Here is a 21,617-nt window from a genome sequence, read left to right on the forward strand (position 1 = left end):
TCATCCAATGTGCTGTAATAGAAATAAGGCCATGCTCATAAAAAAAATTATAATCCTCCCTCATCTTAAACGGCACCGAACGCCACTGGTCTATACCAGGGAAAACAATTACTACAGTATTCTTTACTGTAAAGTCTGGTTGCAGACGTGGGAGGAATTAACGGTGTGATTATGCAGTGTGTGTGTGTATATTCAGTATATCATGTATGTATGCTGTAACAACTCTGATACTCATTAGTCTCTAATTATTATTCACCATTTTCAAGACTTTTATATCAAACCATAGCCTACATCCCAAATGGCACCCTATTCCCTATATACTGTAGTGCACTACTTTTGACCAGAGCTCTATGTGCACTATATAGGGAATAGGGTTCCATTTGGGATTAAGGCATTTTCTCCTTGTCTTTTACTATGCCCTTTGTACTGGCCTTGTTTAACCCATCAGCTGTTCCAGGAAAGAGAACAGAATGTCTCTTTCCATTCTATTCCTAGTCACAGAATTCCAGAGGGGGAAAAACGCTCATTATTGTTCTGGCCTTTATGTAATGTAATCATCAACTGGGTCAAAGTTCAGTGTTTTCCTCTATATTAGAGTCATTAATAATGGATGACTATAAGCCTATTTGCATGTGTGATTCCGGTCTCAAAGGGTTCTATCCCAAAATATTCATCCTATTTCAGGGTTGTGTCCTGAATGGCACCCTATTCCCTATACAGTATAAACAGTGCATTCAAAAATAAAATTATCCTCATCAATCTACACACATCGATCGGGTTCAAGTTTGGGCTCAGAGACTTATTCCGAAGCCACTCCTGTGTTGTCTTGACTGTGTGCTTAATGTCGTTGTCCTCACGCCCTGACCTTAGTTATCTTTGTTTTCTTTATTATTTCTGTTAGGTCCGGGTGTGACGAGGGTGGTTTCTTTAGTTTTTGTATTGTCTAGGGTTTTTTGTAAGTCGAGGTATTTATATGTCTAGGGTTGCCTAGATTAGTTCTCAATCCGAGGCAGCTGTTTATCGTTGTCTCTGATTGGGGACCATATTTAGGTACCCATATTCCTTGGGTAGTTTGTGGGTTCTTATTCTATGTTTAGTTATTCTATGTTCCCAACACTCGCCCTGAGGTGCGTGTCAACAGACCAGTACCACCAGTGCCGGCACCACGCACCAGGCCTACAGTGCGCCTCGGAAGTCCAGCACACCCTGTTCCTGCTCCTCGCACTCGCCCTGAGGTGCATGTCCCCAGCCCGGTACCACCAGTGCCGGCACCACGCACCAGTCCTACAGTGCGCCTCGGCAGTCCAGAGCGTCCGGCGACAGTACCCAGTCCAGAGCGTCTGGCGACAGTACCCAGTCCAGAGCGTCTGGCGACAGTACCCAGTCCAGAGCATCCGGCGACAGTACCCAGTCCAGAGCGTCTGGCGACAGTAACCAGTCCAGAGCGTCCGGCGACAGTACCCAGTCCAGAGCGTCTGGCGACAGTACCCATTCCAGAGTGTCCGGCGACAATACCCAGTCCAGAGCGTCTGGCGACAGTAACCAGTCCAGAGCGTCCGGCGACAGTACCCAGTCCAGAGCATCCGGCGACAGTACCCAGTCCAGAGCGTCTGGCGACAGTAACCAGTCCAGAGCGTCCGGCGACAGTACCCAGTCGAGAGCATCCGGCGACAGTACCCAGTCCAGAGCATCCGGCGACAGTACCCAGTCCAGAGCTTCCGGCGACAGTTCACAGACCGGAACCTCCAACGACGGGCCAGAGTCCGGAATATCCAACGATGGGCCACAGTCCGGAACCTCCAGCGACGATGCCACAGTCCGGAGCCTCCAGCGACGATCCCCAGCCCAGAGCCTCCAGCGACGATCCCCAGCTCGGGGTCTCCAGCGATGGTTCCCAGCCCGGGGTCTCCAGCAACGGTCCCAAGTCCAGATCCTACGGCGATGATCCACGCAGTGAGGGTCCCCAGCCCGGGGCCTACGGCGAGGATCCGCAGTCCAGAGCCTCCGGCGATGATCCACGAGTCAGTGCTACAAGGGCGGAGGGATCAGTGTAAAGAAGGGGGGCGGCATCCAGAACCAAAGCCGCCACCGAAGTTAGATGCCCACCCAGACCCTCCCATATAGGTTTAGGTTTGCGGCCGGGAGTCTGCACCTTTGGGATGGGTACTGTCATGCCCTGACCTTAGTTATCTTTGTTTTCTTTATTATTTTGGTTAGGTCAGGGTGTGACGAGGGTGGTTTGTTTAGTTTTTGAATTGTCTAGGTGTTTTGTATGTCTAGGGGTTTTTGTAAGTCTAGGTGTTTATATGTCTATGGTTGCCTAGATTGGTTCTCAATCAGAGGCAGCTGTTTATCGTTGTCTCTGATTGGGGACCATAGTTAGGTAGCCATATTCCTTGGGTAGTTTGTGGGTTCTTTTTCTATGTTTAGTTGCCTGTCTGCACTAGCCATATTAGCTTCACATTTTGTTGTTTTGTATAGTTTGTTCAGTGTTCTTTCTTTATTAAAGAAGTATGTACGCTTACCACGCTGCGCCTTGGTCTCCTCCATATGACAACCGTGACAGTTGGAAGGTGAACATTCACCCAAGTCTGAGGTCCTGAGCGCTCTGGAGCAGGTTTTCTTCAAGGATCTCTCTGTACTTTGCTCCATTCATCTTTGCCTCGATCCTGACTAGTCTCCCAGTCCATGCCGCTGAAAAAATACCCACAGCATGATGTTGCCATCACCATGCTTCACCGTAGGGATGGTGCCATGTTTCCTCCAGAATTGACGCTTGGCATTCTGGCCAAATAGTTCAATCTTTGTTTCATCAGACCATAACATTTTGTTTCTCATGGTCTGAGAGTCTTTAGGTGTCTTTTGGAAAACTCCAAGCGGGCTGTCATGTGCCTTTTACTGAGGAGCAGCTTCCGTCTGGTCACTCTACCATAAAGGCCCTTTTGGTGGAATGCTGCATAGATGGTTGTTCTTCTGGGAGGGTCCTTTCCAAATCATGTCCAATCAAATGAATTTACCATAGGTGGACTCCAATGAAGTTGTAGACACATCTCAAGGATGATCAATATAAACATAATGCATCTGAGCTCAATTTTGAGTCTCATAGCAAAGGGTCTGAATACATATCTAAATAAGCTATCTTTTTTTTATACATTTGCAAAAATGTAAAAAAAAACTGTTTTCACTTCATCATTATGGGGTATTGTCTGTTGATTGCTGAGGATTCAGAAACATGTAATCCGTTTTGGAATAAGCTTGTATCGTAACAAAATGTGGAAAAAAGTCAAGGGGTCTGAATACTTTCCGAAGGCATTGTATTTTTATTTATTTTCCCCAATTGAGACCAAGGTGTCTTTTCAAGGGAGCCTTGCAGTGCAACCCTTAATTATAATGAGCCCTTTTGGATATAACCCACTGGGATAGAACCTTCTGAGATAGAACCATTTGTGACAGAAATCACACGCAAATAGGCTTCCATCCATTATTAATGCAGTGCACTATGTAGGGAATAGGGTGCCTTTTAGGATGCAGACTAGGTCATTGCAAGAAATTTCCTCAGAATATGTACAAAACACTAGCCAGTAGCCACATCAAGGGAGTTACACAATACACTAGCCCTGTAGCCCCAACTAATCTCTTGTGATCATCCTCTAATAACATCAAAATATATTTTATTTTCCTGTCATCGTTGGCATGCCCTGCATTGCCCCTCTGGAGAGCACAGTGATTGGATTGATCAAAAGGGTACTTTTAAAGTATTTATAAGGATCTCAAAGAATCATAAGTACATAATTGTGTGATGACACGTTTGTGGCGTGAGTGTGTGAGTGCTCTGCCCCAGTTTCGCACTCAGATAAGGTGTTATGTTATGCATAATTACAGTGGCACTGTACTGTAGCAAGTGACTGTATAGTGGAATAGCTAAAGCACAGACATTAACAATTAATTAAAATTAAGAATACAAAAGAGGAGGTCCAAGAAAACACAACCATGTAAATGAAAAGAGTACAATACATAATACATCTGTGGTAGCACTGAAGTGTGACCCCAAAAACCCACAAGATATGTTCAAGTCTATTGCACAATTGATTTTCCCGAGCTAGATTGCATGAGTTTAAAAGTCTAAATACACATTTTAATCATGTGCAGATATAGGTTTGAATCAGACAAATAATACTATTTAGGGTATTTCAATTACTTTCAAAACATTTCGAAATAAGTATTTGGATATTTTTTCTATGGAAATACAAATACAATATTGGAAAGTTTTTGGAAATACACTTGGAAAGTATTGGAATCTATTTGAAAATACAATACACCAACAAGTGTAATTTCAAATACTTATTTGAACCAAATATGCATTTGAACCAAGGTCTGGTTGGTCCCAGGGGTATTTGAAATAATGTATTTATCGGGAAGTTATAGAATAAGCTGATTTGGCCAAATTATTTAAAAATACATCAAATATGTTTCATATAAAAAATCATTAAATACCTATGTATTTTCACCTAGGTCTGGCTTGAGTCCAACGGCATGCATTGTTACAGGCCCATTGGACACAGCAACACAGAGAAAGACTAGCTAGATCTGGCCCGTGGGCCATATGCGGCCCGCAACCTGAATCAATACGGCCCGCGGAATCATGCTCAGATCACATAAGAATTTGCGATAGTAAAGTTTTGAAAAAGGTATTTGTTCTTCAAATCAAAAGCCCAATGAATACTCCCCTATGTGTAATGATTTAACTCCCACCGCTAGTGGGACGTTCATTATGAAGACACATAAATAATAACTGCACGAGGACAGACTAACTGACAGGTACAGTTACACAGTTACAAATAGTAGCTAGTTAGAAATTGTGCAATGAATGTAGGGTGTTCCAGCAAGAGTAGACATTGACATACTTCTTTATTGAGGTATCAGGGAAAGCTGTGTGCTTAGTGTGCAAAGAGAGCATCGCTGTTTACAACTTGTCCTGACGCTTCCAGATGAAAAATGCAGAGAAATATAGGAATATATCTTCTGAGCAGAGGGCAGGTGCATCAAAAGAGTTGCTTTCTCAGTTGCAAAAGATGACTTTTCAGTTTCTCAGTTGACTTTTCACAAAACTGCATATTTCACAAAACTGCAAAGACTTATGGATGACCTGGAGCCAGTGGGTTTGGCGACGAAAATGAAGTGAGGGCCAGCCAACGAGAGCATACAGGTCGCAGTGGTGGGTAGTATATGGGGCTTTGGTAACAAAACGGATGGCACTGTGATAGACTACATCCAATTTACTGAATAGAGTGTTGGAGGCTATTTTATAAATGGCATCGCTGAAGTCAAGGATCGGTAGAATAGTCAGTTCTACGTGGGTATGTTTGGCAGCATGAGTGAAGGAGGCTTTGTTGCAAAATAGGAAGTTGATTCTAGATTTAATTTTGGATTAGAGATGCTAAATGTGAGTCTGAAAGGAGAGTTTACAGTCTAACCAGACACCTAGGTTTTTGTAGTTGTCCACATATTCTAAGTCAGAACCGTCCACAGTAGTGATGCTAGAAGGGCGGGTGCATGAGGGCAGCGATTGGTTGAAGAGCATGCAGTTAGTTTTGCTTGCATTTAAGAGCATTTGGAGACCACGGAAGGAGTGTTGCATGGCATTGAAGCTTGTCTGGAGGTTTGTTAACACAGTGTCCAAAGAAAGGCCAGAAGTATACAGAAGGGTGTCGTCTGCAGCAAGAGCGACATCATTGATGTATACAGAGAAAAGAGTCGGCCCGAGAATTGATACCTGTGGCACCCCCATAGAGACTGCCAAAGGTCCGGACAACAGACGCTCTGAGTTGACACACTGAACTCTATCTGAGAAGTAGTTGGTGAACCAGACGAGGCAATCATTTGAGAAACCAAGGCTGTTGAGTCTGCCGATAAGAATGTGGTGATTGACAGAGTCGAAAGCCTTGGCCAGGTTGATGAAGACGGCTGCACAGTACTGTCTAATATCGATGGCAGTTATGATATATTTTAGGACCTTGAGCGTGGCTGAAGGTCAGAAACCAGATTGCATAGCGGGGAAGGTAAAGTGGGATTCGAAATGGCCTGTGATCTGTTTGTTAACTTGGCTTTCAAAGACTTTAGAAATGCAGGGTAGGATAGATAGGTCTGTAACATTTTGGGTCTAGAATGTCCCCCCCTTAAAGATGGAGATGACCGCGGCAGCTTTCCAACCTTTAAGGATTTCAGATGATACAAAAGAGAGGTTGAACAGGCTAGTAATAGGGGTTGCAACAATTGCTGCGGATAATGTTAGAAAAGAGAGGGTCCAGATTGTCTAGCCCAGCTGATATGTAGGGGTCCAGATTTTGCAGCTCTTTCAGAACATCAGCTATCTGGATTTGGGTGAAGGAGAAATGGGGAGGCTTGGGCAAGTTTCTGTGGGGGGTGCAGAGCTGTTGACCGGGTTAGGGGTAGCCAGGTGAAAAGCATGGCCAGCCGTAGAAAAATGCTTGTTGAAATTATCAATTATCGTAGATTTTATGTGGTGACAGTATTTCCTAGCCTCAGTGCAGTGGGCAGCTGGGAGGAGGTGCTCTTATTATCCATGGACTTTACAGTGTCCCAGAACTTTTTGGAGTTTGTGCTACAGGATGCAAATTTCTGTTTGAAAAAGCTAGCCTTTACTTTCCTAACTGCCTGTGTATATTGGTTCCTAACTTCCCTGAAAAGTTGCATATCGCGGGGGATGTTCGATGCTAATGCAATACGTCACATTATGTTTTTGTGCTGGTCAAGGGCAGTCAGGTATGGATTTATTTTTAATAGGGCATGCTTATTTAAGATTGTGAGGAAAGCATTTTTAAAGAATAATAAGTTTGTGAGTGCTTTTGGTGACAAGCCGAATTTCTTCAGCCTCCTGAGGTTGAAGAAGCACTGCTGCACCTTCTTCACAACGCTGTCTGTGTGGGTGGACAAATTCAGTTTGTCCGTGATGTGTACGCCGAGGAACATAAAACTTACTACCCTCAACTACTGTCACGTCGATGTGGATAGGGGGGTGCTCCCTCTGCTGTTTCCTGAAGTCCACAATCATCTCCTTTGTTTTGTTGACATTGAGTGTGAGGTTATTTTCCTGACACCACACTCCGAGGACCCTCACCTCCTCCCTGTAGGCCGTCTCGTCGTTGTTGGTAATCAAGCCTACCACTGTAGTGTCGTCCGCAAACTTGATGATTGAGTTGGAGGCGTGCATGGCCAAGCAGTAGTGGGTGAACAGGGAGTACAGGGAGGGCTCAGAACGCACCCTTGTGGGGCCCCAGTGTTGAGGATCAGCGGGGTGGAGATGTTGTTACCTACCCTCACCACCTGGGGGCAGCCCGTCAGGAAGTCCAGTACCCAGTTGCACAGGGCGGCGTTGAGTCCCAGGGTCTCGAGCTTGATGACGAGTTTGGAGGGTACTATGGTGTTAAATACTGAGCTGTAGTCGATGAACAGCATTCTCACATAGGTATTCCTCGTATGCAGTGTGGTTGCGATTGCGTCGTCTGTGGACCTATTGGGGCGGTAAGCAAACTGGAGTGGGTCTCGGGTCTCAGGTAGGGTGGAGGTGATATGGTCCTTGACTAGTCTCTCAAAGCACTTCATGATGACGGAAGTGAGTGCTACGGGGGGCGGTAGTCATTTAGCTCAGTTACTTTAGCTTTCTTGGGAACAGGAACAATGGTGGCCCTCTTGAAGCATGTGGGAACAGCAGACTGGTATAAGGATTGAGTGACGATAACAGACGTTTAGTCTCTGGAGGGTGTTGATAAATAAGATGTTTTATCAATGTTCATAAGTATGCTTATGTGGGAAAGTTACTTGGGGCGCAGAGAGGGGAGAGGTCAGGTTTGTCTTATCTGTGAATGTGTCTAACTATTCCTAAACCATTTGAAGGGATGGTGTGATTAATGAGGAACCAGTTAGTTGGCTCCACAATGTCTGTGTGCCAGTCACTCCTCTCCGTAAGCTTGTCCAGGAGGGGTTGCATTTTTGATGGGAGTATCTGGAATTGACAATTAATAATGTTTTGTTTTGTAATGTTTTGGTACTAAGTGGTACCAAAAATGAGATAAGAACAAACTGAACAATAATTTATAGCTAATGCTATAAATGATTGGGATACTCCTTTTTCAAGTAAAAAGTTATTTGTGTAATGTTCCTAAGATCTGTTATTTGTCATGTGAGTTGAGATGGGTGTGTCTTGGCTATAAATTATAATAAGAACTGTTTTGTAAGCACTCAGAGAATTCATTTATTAGACACTGAATTGATCTGAGAGTCACAGGGCTATGGTGAAGCTCATATACAGTGGGGCCAAAAAAGTATTTAGTCAGCCACCAATTGTGCAAGTTCTCCCACTTAAAAATATGAGAGAGGTCTGTAATTTTCATCATAGGTACACTTCAACTATGACAGACAAAATGAGAGAAAAAAATCTCTTTATTTGCAAATTATGGTGGAAAATAAGTATTTGGTCACCTACAAACACGCAAGATTTCTGGCTCTCACAGACCTGTAACTTCTTCTTTAAGAGGCTCCTCTGTCCTCCACTCGTTACCTGTATTAATGGCACCTGTTTGAACTTGTTATCAGTATAAAAGACACCTGTCCACAACCTCAAACACTCCAAACTCCACTATGGCCAAGACCAGAGAGCTGTCAAAGGACACCAGAAACAAAATTGTAGACCTGCACTAGGCTGGGAAGACTGAATCTGCAATAGGTAAGCAGCTTGGTTTGAAGAAATCAACTGTGGGAGCAATTATTAGGAAATGGAAGACATAAAAGACCACTGATAATCTCCCTCGATCTGGGGCTCCACGCAAGATCTCACCCCGTGGGGTCAAAATTATCACAAGAACGGTGAGCAAAAATCCCAGAACCACACGGGGGGACCTAGTGAATGACCTGCAGAGAGCTGGGACCAAAGTAACAAAGCCTACCATCAGTAACACACTATGCCGCCAGGGACTCAAATCCTGCAGTGCCAGACGTGTCCCCCTGCTTAAGCCAGTACATGTCCAGGCCCGTCTGAAGTTTGCTAGGGAGCATTTGGATGATCCAGAAGAAGATTGGGAGAATGTCATATGGTCAGATGAAACCAAAAAATAACTTTTTGGTAAAAACTCAACTCGTCGTGTTTGGAGGGCTAAGAATGCTGAGTTGCATCCAAAGAACACCATACCTACTGTGAAGCATGGAGTTGGAAACATCATGCTTTGGGGCTGTTTTTCTGCAAAGGGACCAGGACGACTGATCCGTGTAAAGGAAAGAATGAATGGGGCCATGTATCGTGAGATTTTGAGTGAAAACCTCCTTCCATCAGCAAGGGCATTGAAGATGAAACGTGGCTGGGTCTTTCAGCATGACAATGATCCCAAATACACCGCCCGGGCAACAAAGGATTGGCTTCGTAAGAAGCATTTCAAGGTCCTGGAGTGGCCTAGCCAGTCTCCAGATCTCAACCCCATAGAAAATCTTTGGTGGGAGTTGAAAGTCCGTGTTGCCCAGCAACAGCCCCAAAACATCACTGCTCTAGAGGAGATCTGCATGGAGAAATGGGCCAAAATACCAGCAACAGTGTGTGAAAACCTTGTGAAGACTTACAGAAAACGTTTGACCTCTGTCATTGCCAACAAAGGGTATATAACAAAGTATTGAGATAAACTTTTGTTATTGACCAAATACTTATTTTCCACCATAATTTGCAAATAAATTCATAAAAAATCCTACAATGTGATTTTCTGGATTTTTTTTCTCATTTTGTCTGTCATAGTTGAAGTGTACCTATGATGAAAATTACAGGCCTCTCTCATCTTTTTTAAGTGGGAGAACTTGCACAATTGGTGGCTGACTAAATACTTTTTTGCCCCACTGTATAATTAAAGATGGGACTATAATAAACTCTGACTTGTGTGTGGTTTGCTCTCTCATGATTTGGTAATACAGGAAATTTCCACGACAAGGGACAAAAAGTTAAGCCAGGTAAGGTCTCCGCATGTGTGTGGGGTGGGACGAAAGAGCTATCTATGGCATTTTGAGTGGGACTGAAGGCTCTACAGTGAAATAAAACATTAAAAACTAGCCAAGACAGCAGTAGACAATTCATATTGACACTAGAGTGAGGTATAAAGAAATCACAGGTGTTGATCAGGAGAGCTAAGATAGCAACTGGTAAATGGCGATGAATGGGCAGAGCGGGTCAGTTAGGTACATACAGAACCTGAGTTTGAGGCTGGGGCAGACAGGTAAACTAAATGAGGTACCGTGTTATTGAAACAGTCCAGGGGGCATCAGCTGTGTAGCTGAGTGATCATAGGGTCAAAAGAGCAGCAAACGGTGAGTCAGTCTTTTGTTCGGTAGTCACTACTACACTAGGCAAGCAGGGGACACAGGGTTCTGAAAAGCTAGCGGGCCGGGGCTAGTAGCTGGTTCTTCGGGGACATCGTAACAGAATATTCTGTTGAGACCACATTGGGCGATCACTTCGTCAGTCCAGTCGTGATGGATCGGTGGGGCTCCGTGTCGACAATAAAGGGTCCAGGCCAATTGGCAAATACGGTATTGTAGCCCTAGAATTAGCTGGTATATGGGCCTAGCTCGAGGCTAGCTCAAGGCTAGCTGGTGCTTGCTTCGGGACAGAGGCATTAGCTAACAGTAGCCACTCATTTGCAGCCAGCTAGCTGCGATGATCCGGAGCAATGATTCGGTGTAATGACCCAGAGCGGCAGGAATCCGGTGGTATGGTAGAGAGAAGCAGTCCGATATGACCTGGGTTGATATCGCACTGTGCAAGCTGGCAGGTGTTTGCCAAGCTAAGGCTGGCTGATGACGGGGATAAAAGGCGAGGACCGCTAGCCGTGGCTAACAAAGACTAGTAGCTAGTTAACTGGCAAGCTCCTGATGGAAGTTCCAGTTATAAGGAATAAAAATTGCAGATCCGTACCACATTGGGTGAGGCGGGTTGCAGGAAAGTATTTTTAGTTCGTAGATAGAAAGTGAGAATAAGATAAATATGAAAAAGACCGGTACTTACACGGGATAATTTAAAGACAGATACACTTCCTACTGCACCATCACCTTGAATAAAAAATATACGGAATAAAAATATTCCAAAACATGCATATGTATGCAACAAGGCACTAAAAAAAACACAGCAAGAAAATACACGTTTTGGCCTAAATGCAAAGACTTGTGTTAGGGGCAAATCCAACACAACACATCACTGAGTAACTGCCTCCTTATTTACAAGCATGGTGGTGACCAATACTTTGCCCTGACAAGAAATAGCTGTTTGACAATGTTTCCCTGTCAAGACGAACAGTGACACAGCATTTTGAGGACATCGCAGAGAATATGGAACAACAGTTGAAGGACAAGGTAAAGGATTTCACCTATTTCTCCTTGGCCCTGGATGAGAGCAGTGATGCAGGTGACACGGCGCAGTTGTTGATATTCTTACTAGGCATAACCACAGAGCTTGACATTACAGAGGAGCTTGCTTCAGCACAGTCAATGAAGAGCACAACCACAGGGAAAGATTTATTTGAGGAGGTTATTAATAAGTGTGGCAAAGCTGGGACTGAGTTTTGAAAAGTTATCCAGTGTGACCACTGATGGGTGCCCAAACTTCACAGGAAAAAACGTTGGCCCTTTAAAAAGGATACAAGATCAAGTAGCTGAGCTGAACCCAGATCATAAAATTATTTTCCGGCATTGCATTATTCATCAAGAGGTGCTCTGTAAATGTGTTCTGAAAATGAGCCATGTTGTGGATACAGTCACTAAAGTGGTAAACTTCATAAGAGCAAAATCTTTAAACCACAGGCGGTTTGTCTCACTGTTGGAACACACAGAGTCGGGTAATGCAGATCTCCCCTACCACACAACGTGAGATGGCTCAGTTCAGGGAAGGTGCTTAAAAGGGCATGGGACCTGAAGTCGGAGACTGCTGAGTTTTTGCAAATGAAGGGAAAGTACTGTATGTGGATTACCCTCAACTGCAAGATAAAGAAAGGTTGACTAATTTTGCCTTCCCCGTGGACATCATGGCCCTCAAGAGTGAACTGAATTCTAAACTACAAGGGAAGGGACTTTTTGCACATCAGATGTACAGCCTTGTCAAAGCCTTGAAGGGAAAATTACTCATCCTGACCCGCCAAGTAGAAGCCAACAATCTCACCCACATTCCGACACTAATAGTCTGTTCACTATCAGATGACCAGCGGGAGAAGCATACATCGCTGCTGCGTGCTTTGAACAGTGAGTTTTCTTGTCGTTTTGAGGATTTCAAAGTGTTGGAAAATGACATGCTGTTGGTTTCCTCTCCTTTCACTTTCAATGTGGATAACGCTCCCACTGACCTGCAACTTGAGCCTATCAATATTCAGTCTGATGCAGTGACTGGAGAACTATTCAAAACAATGTCACTGATGAGGTTCTAAGCATCTCTCGATTAACAAAACTTTCGAAAGATTAGGAGTCATGCTCAGAATATGTTTTTAGTGATATATTGTGATAAATTGCAGGCCAAATACTTGCCTAGAGACTTTTCAGCTATACTGTCCGTGGCTGTTTATTTACCACCACAGACAGATGCTGGCACGAAGACCGCACTTAGTCAGCTGTATAAGGAAATAAGCAAACAGGAAACCACTTACCCAGAGGTGGTGCTCCTAGTGGCCGGAAGCTTTAATGCAGGGAAACTTAAATCAGTTCTACCTCATTTCTATCAACATGTTAAATGTGCAACCAGAGGGGAAAAACATTCTAGATCACCTGTACTCAACACACAGAGATGCGTACAAAGCTCTCCCTCACCCTCCATTTGGTAAATCTGACCACAACTCTATCCTCCTGATTCCTGCTTACAAGCAAAAATTAAAGCAGGAAGTACCAGTGACTCTGTCTATAAAAAAGTGGTCAGATGAAGCAGATGCTAAACTACACAGCTGTTTTGCTATCACAGACTGGAACATGTTCCGGGATTCTTACAATGGCATTGAGGAGTACACCATATCAGTCACTGGCTTTATCAATAAGTGCTTCGAGGACGTCATCCCCACAGTGACTGTACGTACATACCCAAACCAGAAGCCATGGATTAAAGGCAACATTCGCTCTGAGCTAAAGGGTAGAGCTGCCGCTTTCAAGGTGCGGGACTCTAACCCGGAAGATTACAAGAAATCACACTATGCCCTGCGACTAACCATCAAACAGGCAAAGCGTCAATACAGGGATAAGATTTAATCATACTACACTGGCTCCGACGCTCGTCTTATGTGGCAGGGCTTGCAAACTATTGCAGACTACAAAGGGAAGCACAGCCGTGAGCTGCCCAGTGACACGAGCCTACCAGACAAGCTAAATCACTTCTTTGCTCGCTTCGAGGCAAGCAACACTGAGGCATGCATGAGAGCATCAGCTGTTCCGGACGACTGTGCGATCACCCTCTCCGTAGTTGAAGTGAGTAAGATCTTTAAACAGGTCAACATTCACAAGGCTGCGACGCCAGACGGATTACCAGGACGTGTGCTCCGGGCATGTGCTGACCAACTGGCAGGTGTCTTCACTGGCATTTTCAACATGTTCCTGATTGAGTCTGTAATACCAACATGTTTCAAGCAGACCACCATAGTCCCTGTGCCCAAGAACAATAAGGCAACCTGCCTAAATGACTACAGACCCGTAGCACTCACATCCGTAGCCATGAAGTGCTTTGAAAGGCTGGTAATGGCTCACATCAGCACCATTATCCCAGAAACCCTAGACCCACTCCAATTTGTATACCGCCCAAACAGATCCATAGATGATGCAATCTCTATTGTACTCCACACTGCCCTTTCCCACCTGGACAAAAGGAACACCTATGTGAGAATGCTATTCATTGACTACAGCTCAGCGTTCAACACCATAATACCCTCAAAGCTCATCACCAAGCTAAGGATCCTGGGACAAAACACCTCCCTCTGCAACTGGATCTTGGACTTCCTGACGGCCACCACCAGGTGTTGAGGGTAGGTAGCAACACATCTGCCATGCTGATCCTCAACACTGGAGCCCCCCAGGGGTGCATGCTCAGTCCCCTCCTGTACTCCCTGTTCACCCATGACTGCATGGCCAGGCACGACTCCAACACCATCATTAAGTTTGCAGACGACGAGACAGCCTAAAGGGAGGAGGTCAGAGACCTGGCTGTGTGGTGTCAGAATAACAACTCTATCCCTCAAGACCGAGCACGCCCCCATTCTCATCGACGGGGCTGTAGTGGAGCAGGTTGAGAGCTTCAAATTCCTTGGTGTCCACATCAACAACAAACTAGAATAGTCCAAACACACCAAGACAGTCGTGAAGAGGACACGACAAAGCCTTTTCCCCCTCAGGAAACTAAAAGATTTGGTTCTACAGCTGCAACAGTGAGAGCTGGTTGCATCACTGCCTGGTACGGCGATTGGTCGGCCTCCGACCACAAGGCACTACACAGGGTAGTGCGTACGGCCCAGTACATCACTGGGGCTAAGCTGCCTGCCATCCAGGAACTCTACACCAGGTGGTGTCAGAGGAAGGCCCTAAAAGTTGTAAAAGACCCCAGCCACACCTGTCACAGACTGTTCTCTCTACTACCGCATGGCAAGCGGTACCGGAGTGCCAAGTCTAGGAAAAAAAAGCTTCTCAACAGTTTTTACCCCCAAGCCATAAGACTCCTGAACAGGTAATCAAATGGCTACCCGGACTATTTGCACTGTGTGCCACCCCCCTCTTTTTACGCTGCTGCTACTCTCTGTTTATCGTATATGCAAAGTCACTTTAACTATACATTCATGTACATACTACGTCAATTGGCCCGACCAACCAGTGCTCCCGCACATTGGCTAACCGGGCTATCTGAATTGTGTCCCGCCACCCACCAACCCCTCTTTTACGCTACTGCTGTTCATCAGAGAGTAGCACTTTAACCATATCACTTTAACCATATCTACATGTACATACTACCTCAATCAGCCCGACTAACCGGTGTCTGTATATGTAGCCTCAGCACTTTTATAGCCTCGCTACTGTATATAGCCTCGCTACTGTTATTTTTCACTTTTTATTTCTTTACTTACTTATTGTTTATCGAATACCTTTTATTGCACTATTGGTTATAGCCTGTAAGTAAGCATTTCACTGTAAGGTCTACTAAACATTGTATTCGGTGCACGTGACAAATAAACTTTGATTTGATTTGTACTGTTTGGGTCAACTTATGTATGTGAACAGACATTTTCAATTATGAAATATAAAAATTCAAGGCACAGATCATCTCTTACTGACTCTCAGCAATCCTGCAGCATAGCGACGTCAGAAACGATACCTGACTTCACTGCTCTAGTCAATGCCCATCAGAGACTTCACTCCTCACACTGATTGAGTAGTTTATATGTAATGTTGAGCCCTCTCTCTTTCTTGTGTTTTTGTGCATACCCGTTAACAAAAGTTCTGTCCGTGGTTGTAATGTGGCCCTCCATGGGAAATAATTGCCTAGGCCTGAGCTAGAGACAATCTCAAACACTCACTGGTATGTGAAGATAATAAACCTGAGTCTGAGACTCATGCCAGATCTCAGTTAAAACAAAGAACAATAATTATGGGGCTCCTTTTACACCCCAAAGAGAAAATATATGCAGAACAGAAAAATGTCAGATTGCTCTGCAGAATTTGTGATTCATTATTAAAGTGTCTCAAGCATCCTGCACTCCTGAACAAAGCCTGCAAGCAGAATCGGATGTCAAAACAATTGTTTTCAAATCTGCTTTGCCTGCAGGTAGCCTACCGGTTAAGAGCATTGGGTCAGTAATCGAAAGACCCCTGGTTCGAATCCCTGAGTCTTCTCTGTGAAAAATCTGTCGATGTGCACTTGTTCCTAAATGCTCCTGTAAATTGCTCTGGATAAAAGTGTCTGCTAGGACTAAAATGTCAATTTAAAATGTTTTGGAGGAGGAAAGAGGAAGGGTGAAATTCAAGAACATTTGTTTAAAAACTTTTCACACACAGTGGAATTCAAAGTTTTTCATCAGGGACCCCATTTTTTTCTGCAGAGGTTCGTTCTGGTGACCCTACCCTTCCCAAATCTAATGACAACCTTAAAATCAATCGATTTACATTTTTACATCAACAAATAACATAGAACCTTCAATTTATTACACTCTCATCTCTCTTATCAAATAATCTTTCCCAAAACCGTTTGTATACTGAACAAAAAAAGTGTTGGTCCCTTGTTTCATAAACTGAAGTAAAAGATCCCAGAAATGTTCCATATGCACAAAAATATTATTTCTCTCAATTGTTTTGCACAAATTTGTTTTGACCCCTGTTATTGAGAATTTCTTATTTGCCAAGATAATCATCTGACAGGTGTGGCATATCAAGAAGCTGATTAAACAGCATAATCATTACATAATAAATGTCCACTCTAAAATGTGCAGTTTTGTCACACAACACAATGCCACAGATGTCTCAAGTTTTGAGGGAGCGTGCAATTTCCATGCTGACTGCAGGAATGTCCACCAGGGCTGTTGCCAGAGAATTTAATGTTCATTTCTCTACCATAAGCTGCCTCCAATGTCGTCTTAGAGAATTTGGCAGTACGTCCAACCGGCCTCACAACCGCAGACCACGTGTAACCACGTCAGCCCAGGACCTCCCAGATCTGGCTTCTTCACCTGCGGGATCATCTGAGACCAGCCACCAGGACAGCTGATGAAACTGTGGGTTTGCACAACCCAAAAATTTCAGCACAAACTGTCAGATACCATCTCAGAGATGCTCATCTGCATGCTCATCGTCCTCACCAGGGTCTTGACCTGACTGCAGTTCGGCATTGTAACCAACTTCAGTGGGCAAATGCTCACCTTTGATGGCCTCTGGCACTCTTCATGGATGAATCCCAGTTTTAACTATACCGGGCAGGTGGCAGGCAGTGTGTATGGCGTCGTGTGGGTGAGCGGTTTGCTGATGTCAACGTTCTACACAGAGTGCCCATGATGGCGGCGGGGTCATGGCATGGACAGGCATCAGCTACGGACAACGAACATAATTACATTTTATTGATAGCAATTTGAATGCACAGAGATACCGTGACGAGGTCCTGAGGCCCACTGTCATGCCATTCATCACCTTCATCACCTCATGTTTCAGCATGATAATGGCCCATTTCACAAGAATCTGTACACAACTCCTGGAAGCTGAAAATGTCCCAGATCTTCCATGGCCTGCATACTCAACAGACATGTCCCCCATTGAGCACATTTGGGTGTAAGGGGTGCGTACTGGCGGCAGAGAAGTCAGGCGCAGGAGAGCAAAAACTGTGTTACAACGGCGCAGTTTAATAATAAAAATCACCGAAAACAGAACAATCAATACAATGGGTACAATACCCGTCGTACACCAGAAATTAAGGCGCACAAGCACTTACAATAAACAATTCCGGACAAGGACATGGGGGGAACAGAGGGTTAAATACACAACCAAGAGATACTGAAGGCCCATCGCCTCGAATCCAGCATGGAGCGAACAGAGTACGCCTGGGCCCCCTCGATGTCCAGAGGGGGCGGAGGAACCTCCCGCACCTCAGACTCCTGGAGTGGGCCAGCTACCACCGGCCTAAGAAGAAACACATAGAACAACAAAAACATAGAATACGGTAATCGGGGGGGAAGCTGTAACCTATAACAAACCTCCTTCACTCTCCTCAGGACTTTAAATTTCCCCACAAACCGCAGACCCAGCTTCCAGCAGGGCAGGCGGAGGGGCAGGTTTCGGGTTGAGAGCCAGACCCGGTCCCCCGGTGTGAACACCGGGGCATTACTGAGGTGATGGTCTGCATTCTTTTTTTGGCGCGGCACGCCCGCTGAAGGTGAACTGGTACCTGGTACCCCAATATGCACTGGAAGGGAGAGAGGCTAGTGCAGGAGTGTCGAAGTGAGTTCTGTGCCATCTCGGCCTAGGGCACGAACGCCGCCCTCTCCCCCGGCCGGTCCTGGCAATAAGACCGCAGAAACCTGCCCACATCCTGGTTTACTCTCTCCACCTTCCCATTACCTTTCGGGGTGAAACCCCCAGACCCCCAGACGTTCCATGAACGCCTTCCAGACCCTAGACGTGAACTGGGGACCTCGATCAGATACTATATCCTCAGGCACAAGTGCGCAATCAAGGCCTTCGCAGTCTGTAGGGCCGTAGGGAGACTGGGCAGAGGGAGGAGACGACAGGACTTAGAGAACCGATCCACAACGACCAGTATCGCGGTATTACCCTGTGAGGGGGAGATCGGTAGGAAAATCCACCAACAAGTGCTACCAAGGCCGTTGTGGAACGGGTAAGGGGTGTAGCTTCCCTCTGGGCAGGTGCCTAGGAGCCTTGCACTGGGCGCACACCGAGCAGGAGGAAACATAAACCCTCACGTCCTTAGCCAAGTTAGGCCACCAGTACCTCCCGCTCAAACAGCGCACTGTCTGACCAATCCCAGGATGACCATAGGAGTGTGACGTGTGGGCCCAATAGACAAACGGGTCACGAACGCCTGCTCAATGTCCGCGTCCAGCTCGCACACCACCGGCACCACCAGGCAGGAGGCGGGGAGTATGGGAGTGGGATCCATGGGCCGCTCCTCTGTGTCATACAGCCGGGACAATGTGTCTGCCTTCACGTTCTGGGAGCCTGGTCTGAAGGAAAGGGTGAACACAAAACGGGTGAAAAACATGGCCCACCTTGCCTGGCGAGGGTTCAGTCTCCTCGCTGCCCAGATGTACTCCAGATTGCAGTGGTCAGTCCAGATGAGAAAAGGGTGTTTAGCCCCCTCAAGCCAATGTCTCCACGCCTTCAAGGTACTGACGACAGCCAACAGCTCCCGGTACCCCACGTCATAGTTTCGCTCCGCCGGGCTGAGCTTCTTCGAGAAGAAGGCACAGGGGCGGAGCTTCGGAGGCGTAGCCGAGCGCTGAGAGAGCACAGCTCCTATCCCAGCCTCGGACACATCCACCTCCACTATGAATGCCAAAGAGAGATCCAGATGGGCCAGCACGGGAGCCGAGGTAAACAGAGCCCTCAGGTGACCAAAAGCCCTGTCCGCCTCAGCCAACCACTGCAAACGTACCAGGCCCCCCTTCAGCAGTGAGGTAATGGGAGCCACTACCTGGCCAAAACCCCGGATAAACCTCCGGTTGTAATTGGCAAACCCTAAGAACCGCTGCACCTCCTTTACCGTGGTGGGTGTCGGCCAATTACGCACAGCTGAAAATTGGTCACTCTTCATCTCCACCCGAGGTGGAAATGTGCTACCCTAGGAAGGAGACGGACTGCTGGAAGAACAGGCATTTCTCAGCCTGAGCACCAGGGACACATGCTCGGCACGTGTAGTGGAGTATATCAGAATGTCATCAATATACACCACTACACCCTGCCAGTGCAAGTCCCAGAAAATCTTGTCTACAAAGGCGAAGACCTGATGGCACATTCATCAACCTATACGGCATGACGAGGTACTCATAGTGCCCTGAAGTGGTACTGAAAGCCGTCTTCCACTCATCTCCCTCCCGGATACGCACCAGGTTGTAAGCGCTCCTGAGAACTAGTTTGGTGAAGAAGTGTGCCCCGTGCATTGACTCAATCGCTGTGGCTATGAGCGGTAGTGGGTAACTATAACTCACAGTGATCTGGTTCAGACCTCGATAGTCAATACACGGGCGCAGACCTCCCTCCTTCTTCTTCACAAAAAATAAACTTGAGGAGGCAGATGAAGAGGAGGACCGAATGTACCCCTGACGCAGGGATTCGAAGACATATGTTTCCATAGCCGCCATCTCCGCCTGTGAGAGGGGATACACGTGACACCTGGGAAGTGCAGCGTCTACCAGGAGATCTATCGCACAATCGCCCCGACGGAGAAGGCGAGAGCCAAATCGGCATATTCAGGGAGAATACGCACGGTGGAGACCTGGTCTGGACTTTCCACCATAGTAGCACCAACGGAAACCCCTAAACACCTCCCCGCACCCTCTTGCGACCACCCCGTGAGAGCCCTCAGTTGCCAAGAAACAGTGGGGTCATGACAAGCTAACCAGGGTAGAACTAGCACCATGGGAAACGCAGGAGAGTCAATAAGGAAGAGACTAATTCTCTCCTTGTGACCTTCCTGCGTCATCATGCCCAGAGGAGCGGTGGCCTCCCTAATCAATTCTGACCCTAATGGTCGACTTTCTAAGGTGTGAACGGGGAAAGGCACAGCCACGGGAACAATGAGGATCCCTAAACTATGGGCGAACAATCTATCTATGAAATTCCCAGCCACGCCTGAATCGGCGACAGCCTTATGCTGGGAATGCGGGGAAAACTCAGCAAAAGTGGCATACAAAAACATATCTTCAACAGAGGGCTCTGGGTGTGAATGGTGCCGACTCACCTGGGGTGACGCCAGAGCACCAACCCGGCACCGACCGACAGTTTGACCTCTGCGGCCACAGATGGTGCACGAGCTGGAACCCCCTCCGGTCTCCCTGCGCACCTCCCCTCCCAGCTCCATGGGTATCGGAGAGGGGATGCGGGGAGATGGAACCACCAGACCCCGATCTGAACATCCGCGGGTAGCCAGCAGGTTATCCAACAGGAGGAACAGGTCCATCAGGTATAAGTGGACGGTTGCCAGGTATATGTCTAGCTGCAACAAGAACCCCTTGCAGTTCGCAGCCGTCCCATCATAAGGAGGGGTGCGTAATGGAGACCCCGGTTGTGCTGGTGGAGGCGCTGGTAGAACTCCCTGTCTCTCCCAGGGGTCCATTGTCTGGACAACGCGGTCCATTGCAGTGCCAAGATGGTGGAGCATTGCTGCGTGCTCCCGGACGCGCTCCTCCACCCCTATACCCAGGGTACCTGCTCCTGCTAACTCCATAAGTTTGGTCCGGAATTCTGTGTGTACTGGCGGCAGGAAAGTCAGGCTCAGTAGAGCAAAAACTGTGTTACAATGGCGCAGTTTAATAATGAAAATCACCATAAACAGAACAATCAATACAATAGGTATAATACCCTGCCCTGAGCCTGCCTGCCGTTCTGTACCTTGTGACTCTGCTCTGGATTACTGACCTCTGCCTGCCCTGAGCCTGCCTGCCGTTCTGTACCTTGTGACTCTGCTCTGGATTACTGACCTCTGCCTGCCCTTGACCTGTCATTTGCCTGCCCCCTGTTTTTGTAATACACTTTTGTTACTTCGAACTGTCTGCATCTGGGTCTTATCCTGAGGTCTGATAGCACTAATCGTGGATAATGCCATCAATGTATTGAAACAGCTAATTTTGATTGAGCAAAGAAGGTTGAATGTTTCTATGTGATACTCACACTACCACTCTGACCCTCACTTGCCACAAAGTTAATGATTTTAAAGTATACTATGGAGATATACTACACTAGTTGTGGAGAAAATCACCATATGCACTAATAACATACAGTACCAGTCAAGAGTTTGGACACACATACTCATTCCAAGGTTTTTCTTTATTTTTACTATTTTCTGCATGGTAGAATTATAGTGAAGACATCAAAACTATGAAATAACACATATGGAATCA

General features: G+C 46.3%; 1 pseudogene; it reads left to right on the forward strand.

The window, feature by feature from the left end:
* The first annotated feature begins 11,376 nt into the window (after window positions 1–11,376).
* LOC149983184 (general transcription factor II-I repeat domain-containing protein 2B-like) lies at window positions 11,377–20,756 on the forward strand (annotated as a pseudogene).
* Window positions 20,757–21,617: the final 861 nt, after the last annotated feature.

This window comes from Oncorhynchus mykiss, chromosome 5, assembly GCF_057628025.1.
Source record: "Oncorhynchus mykiss isolate SJ-2025 chromosome 5, ASM5762802v1, whole genome shotgun sequence".
In the NCBI taxonomy this organism is placed as follows: domain Eukaryota; kingdom Metazoa; phylum Chordata; class Actinopteri; order Salmoniformes; family Salmonidae; genus Oncorhynchus; species Oncorhynchus mykiss.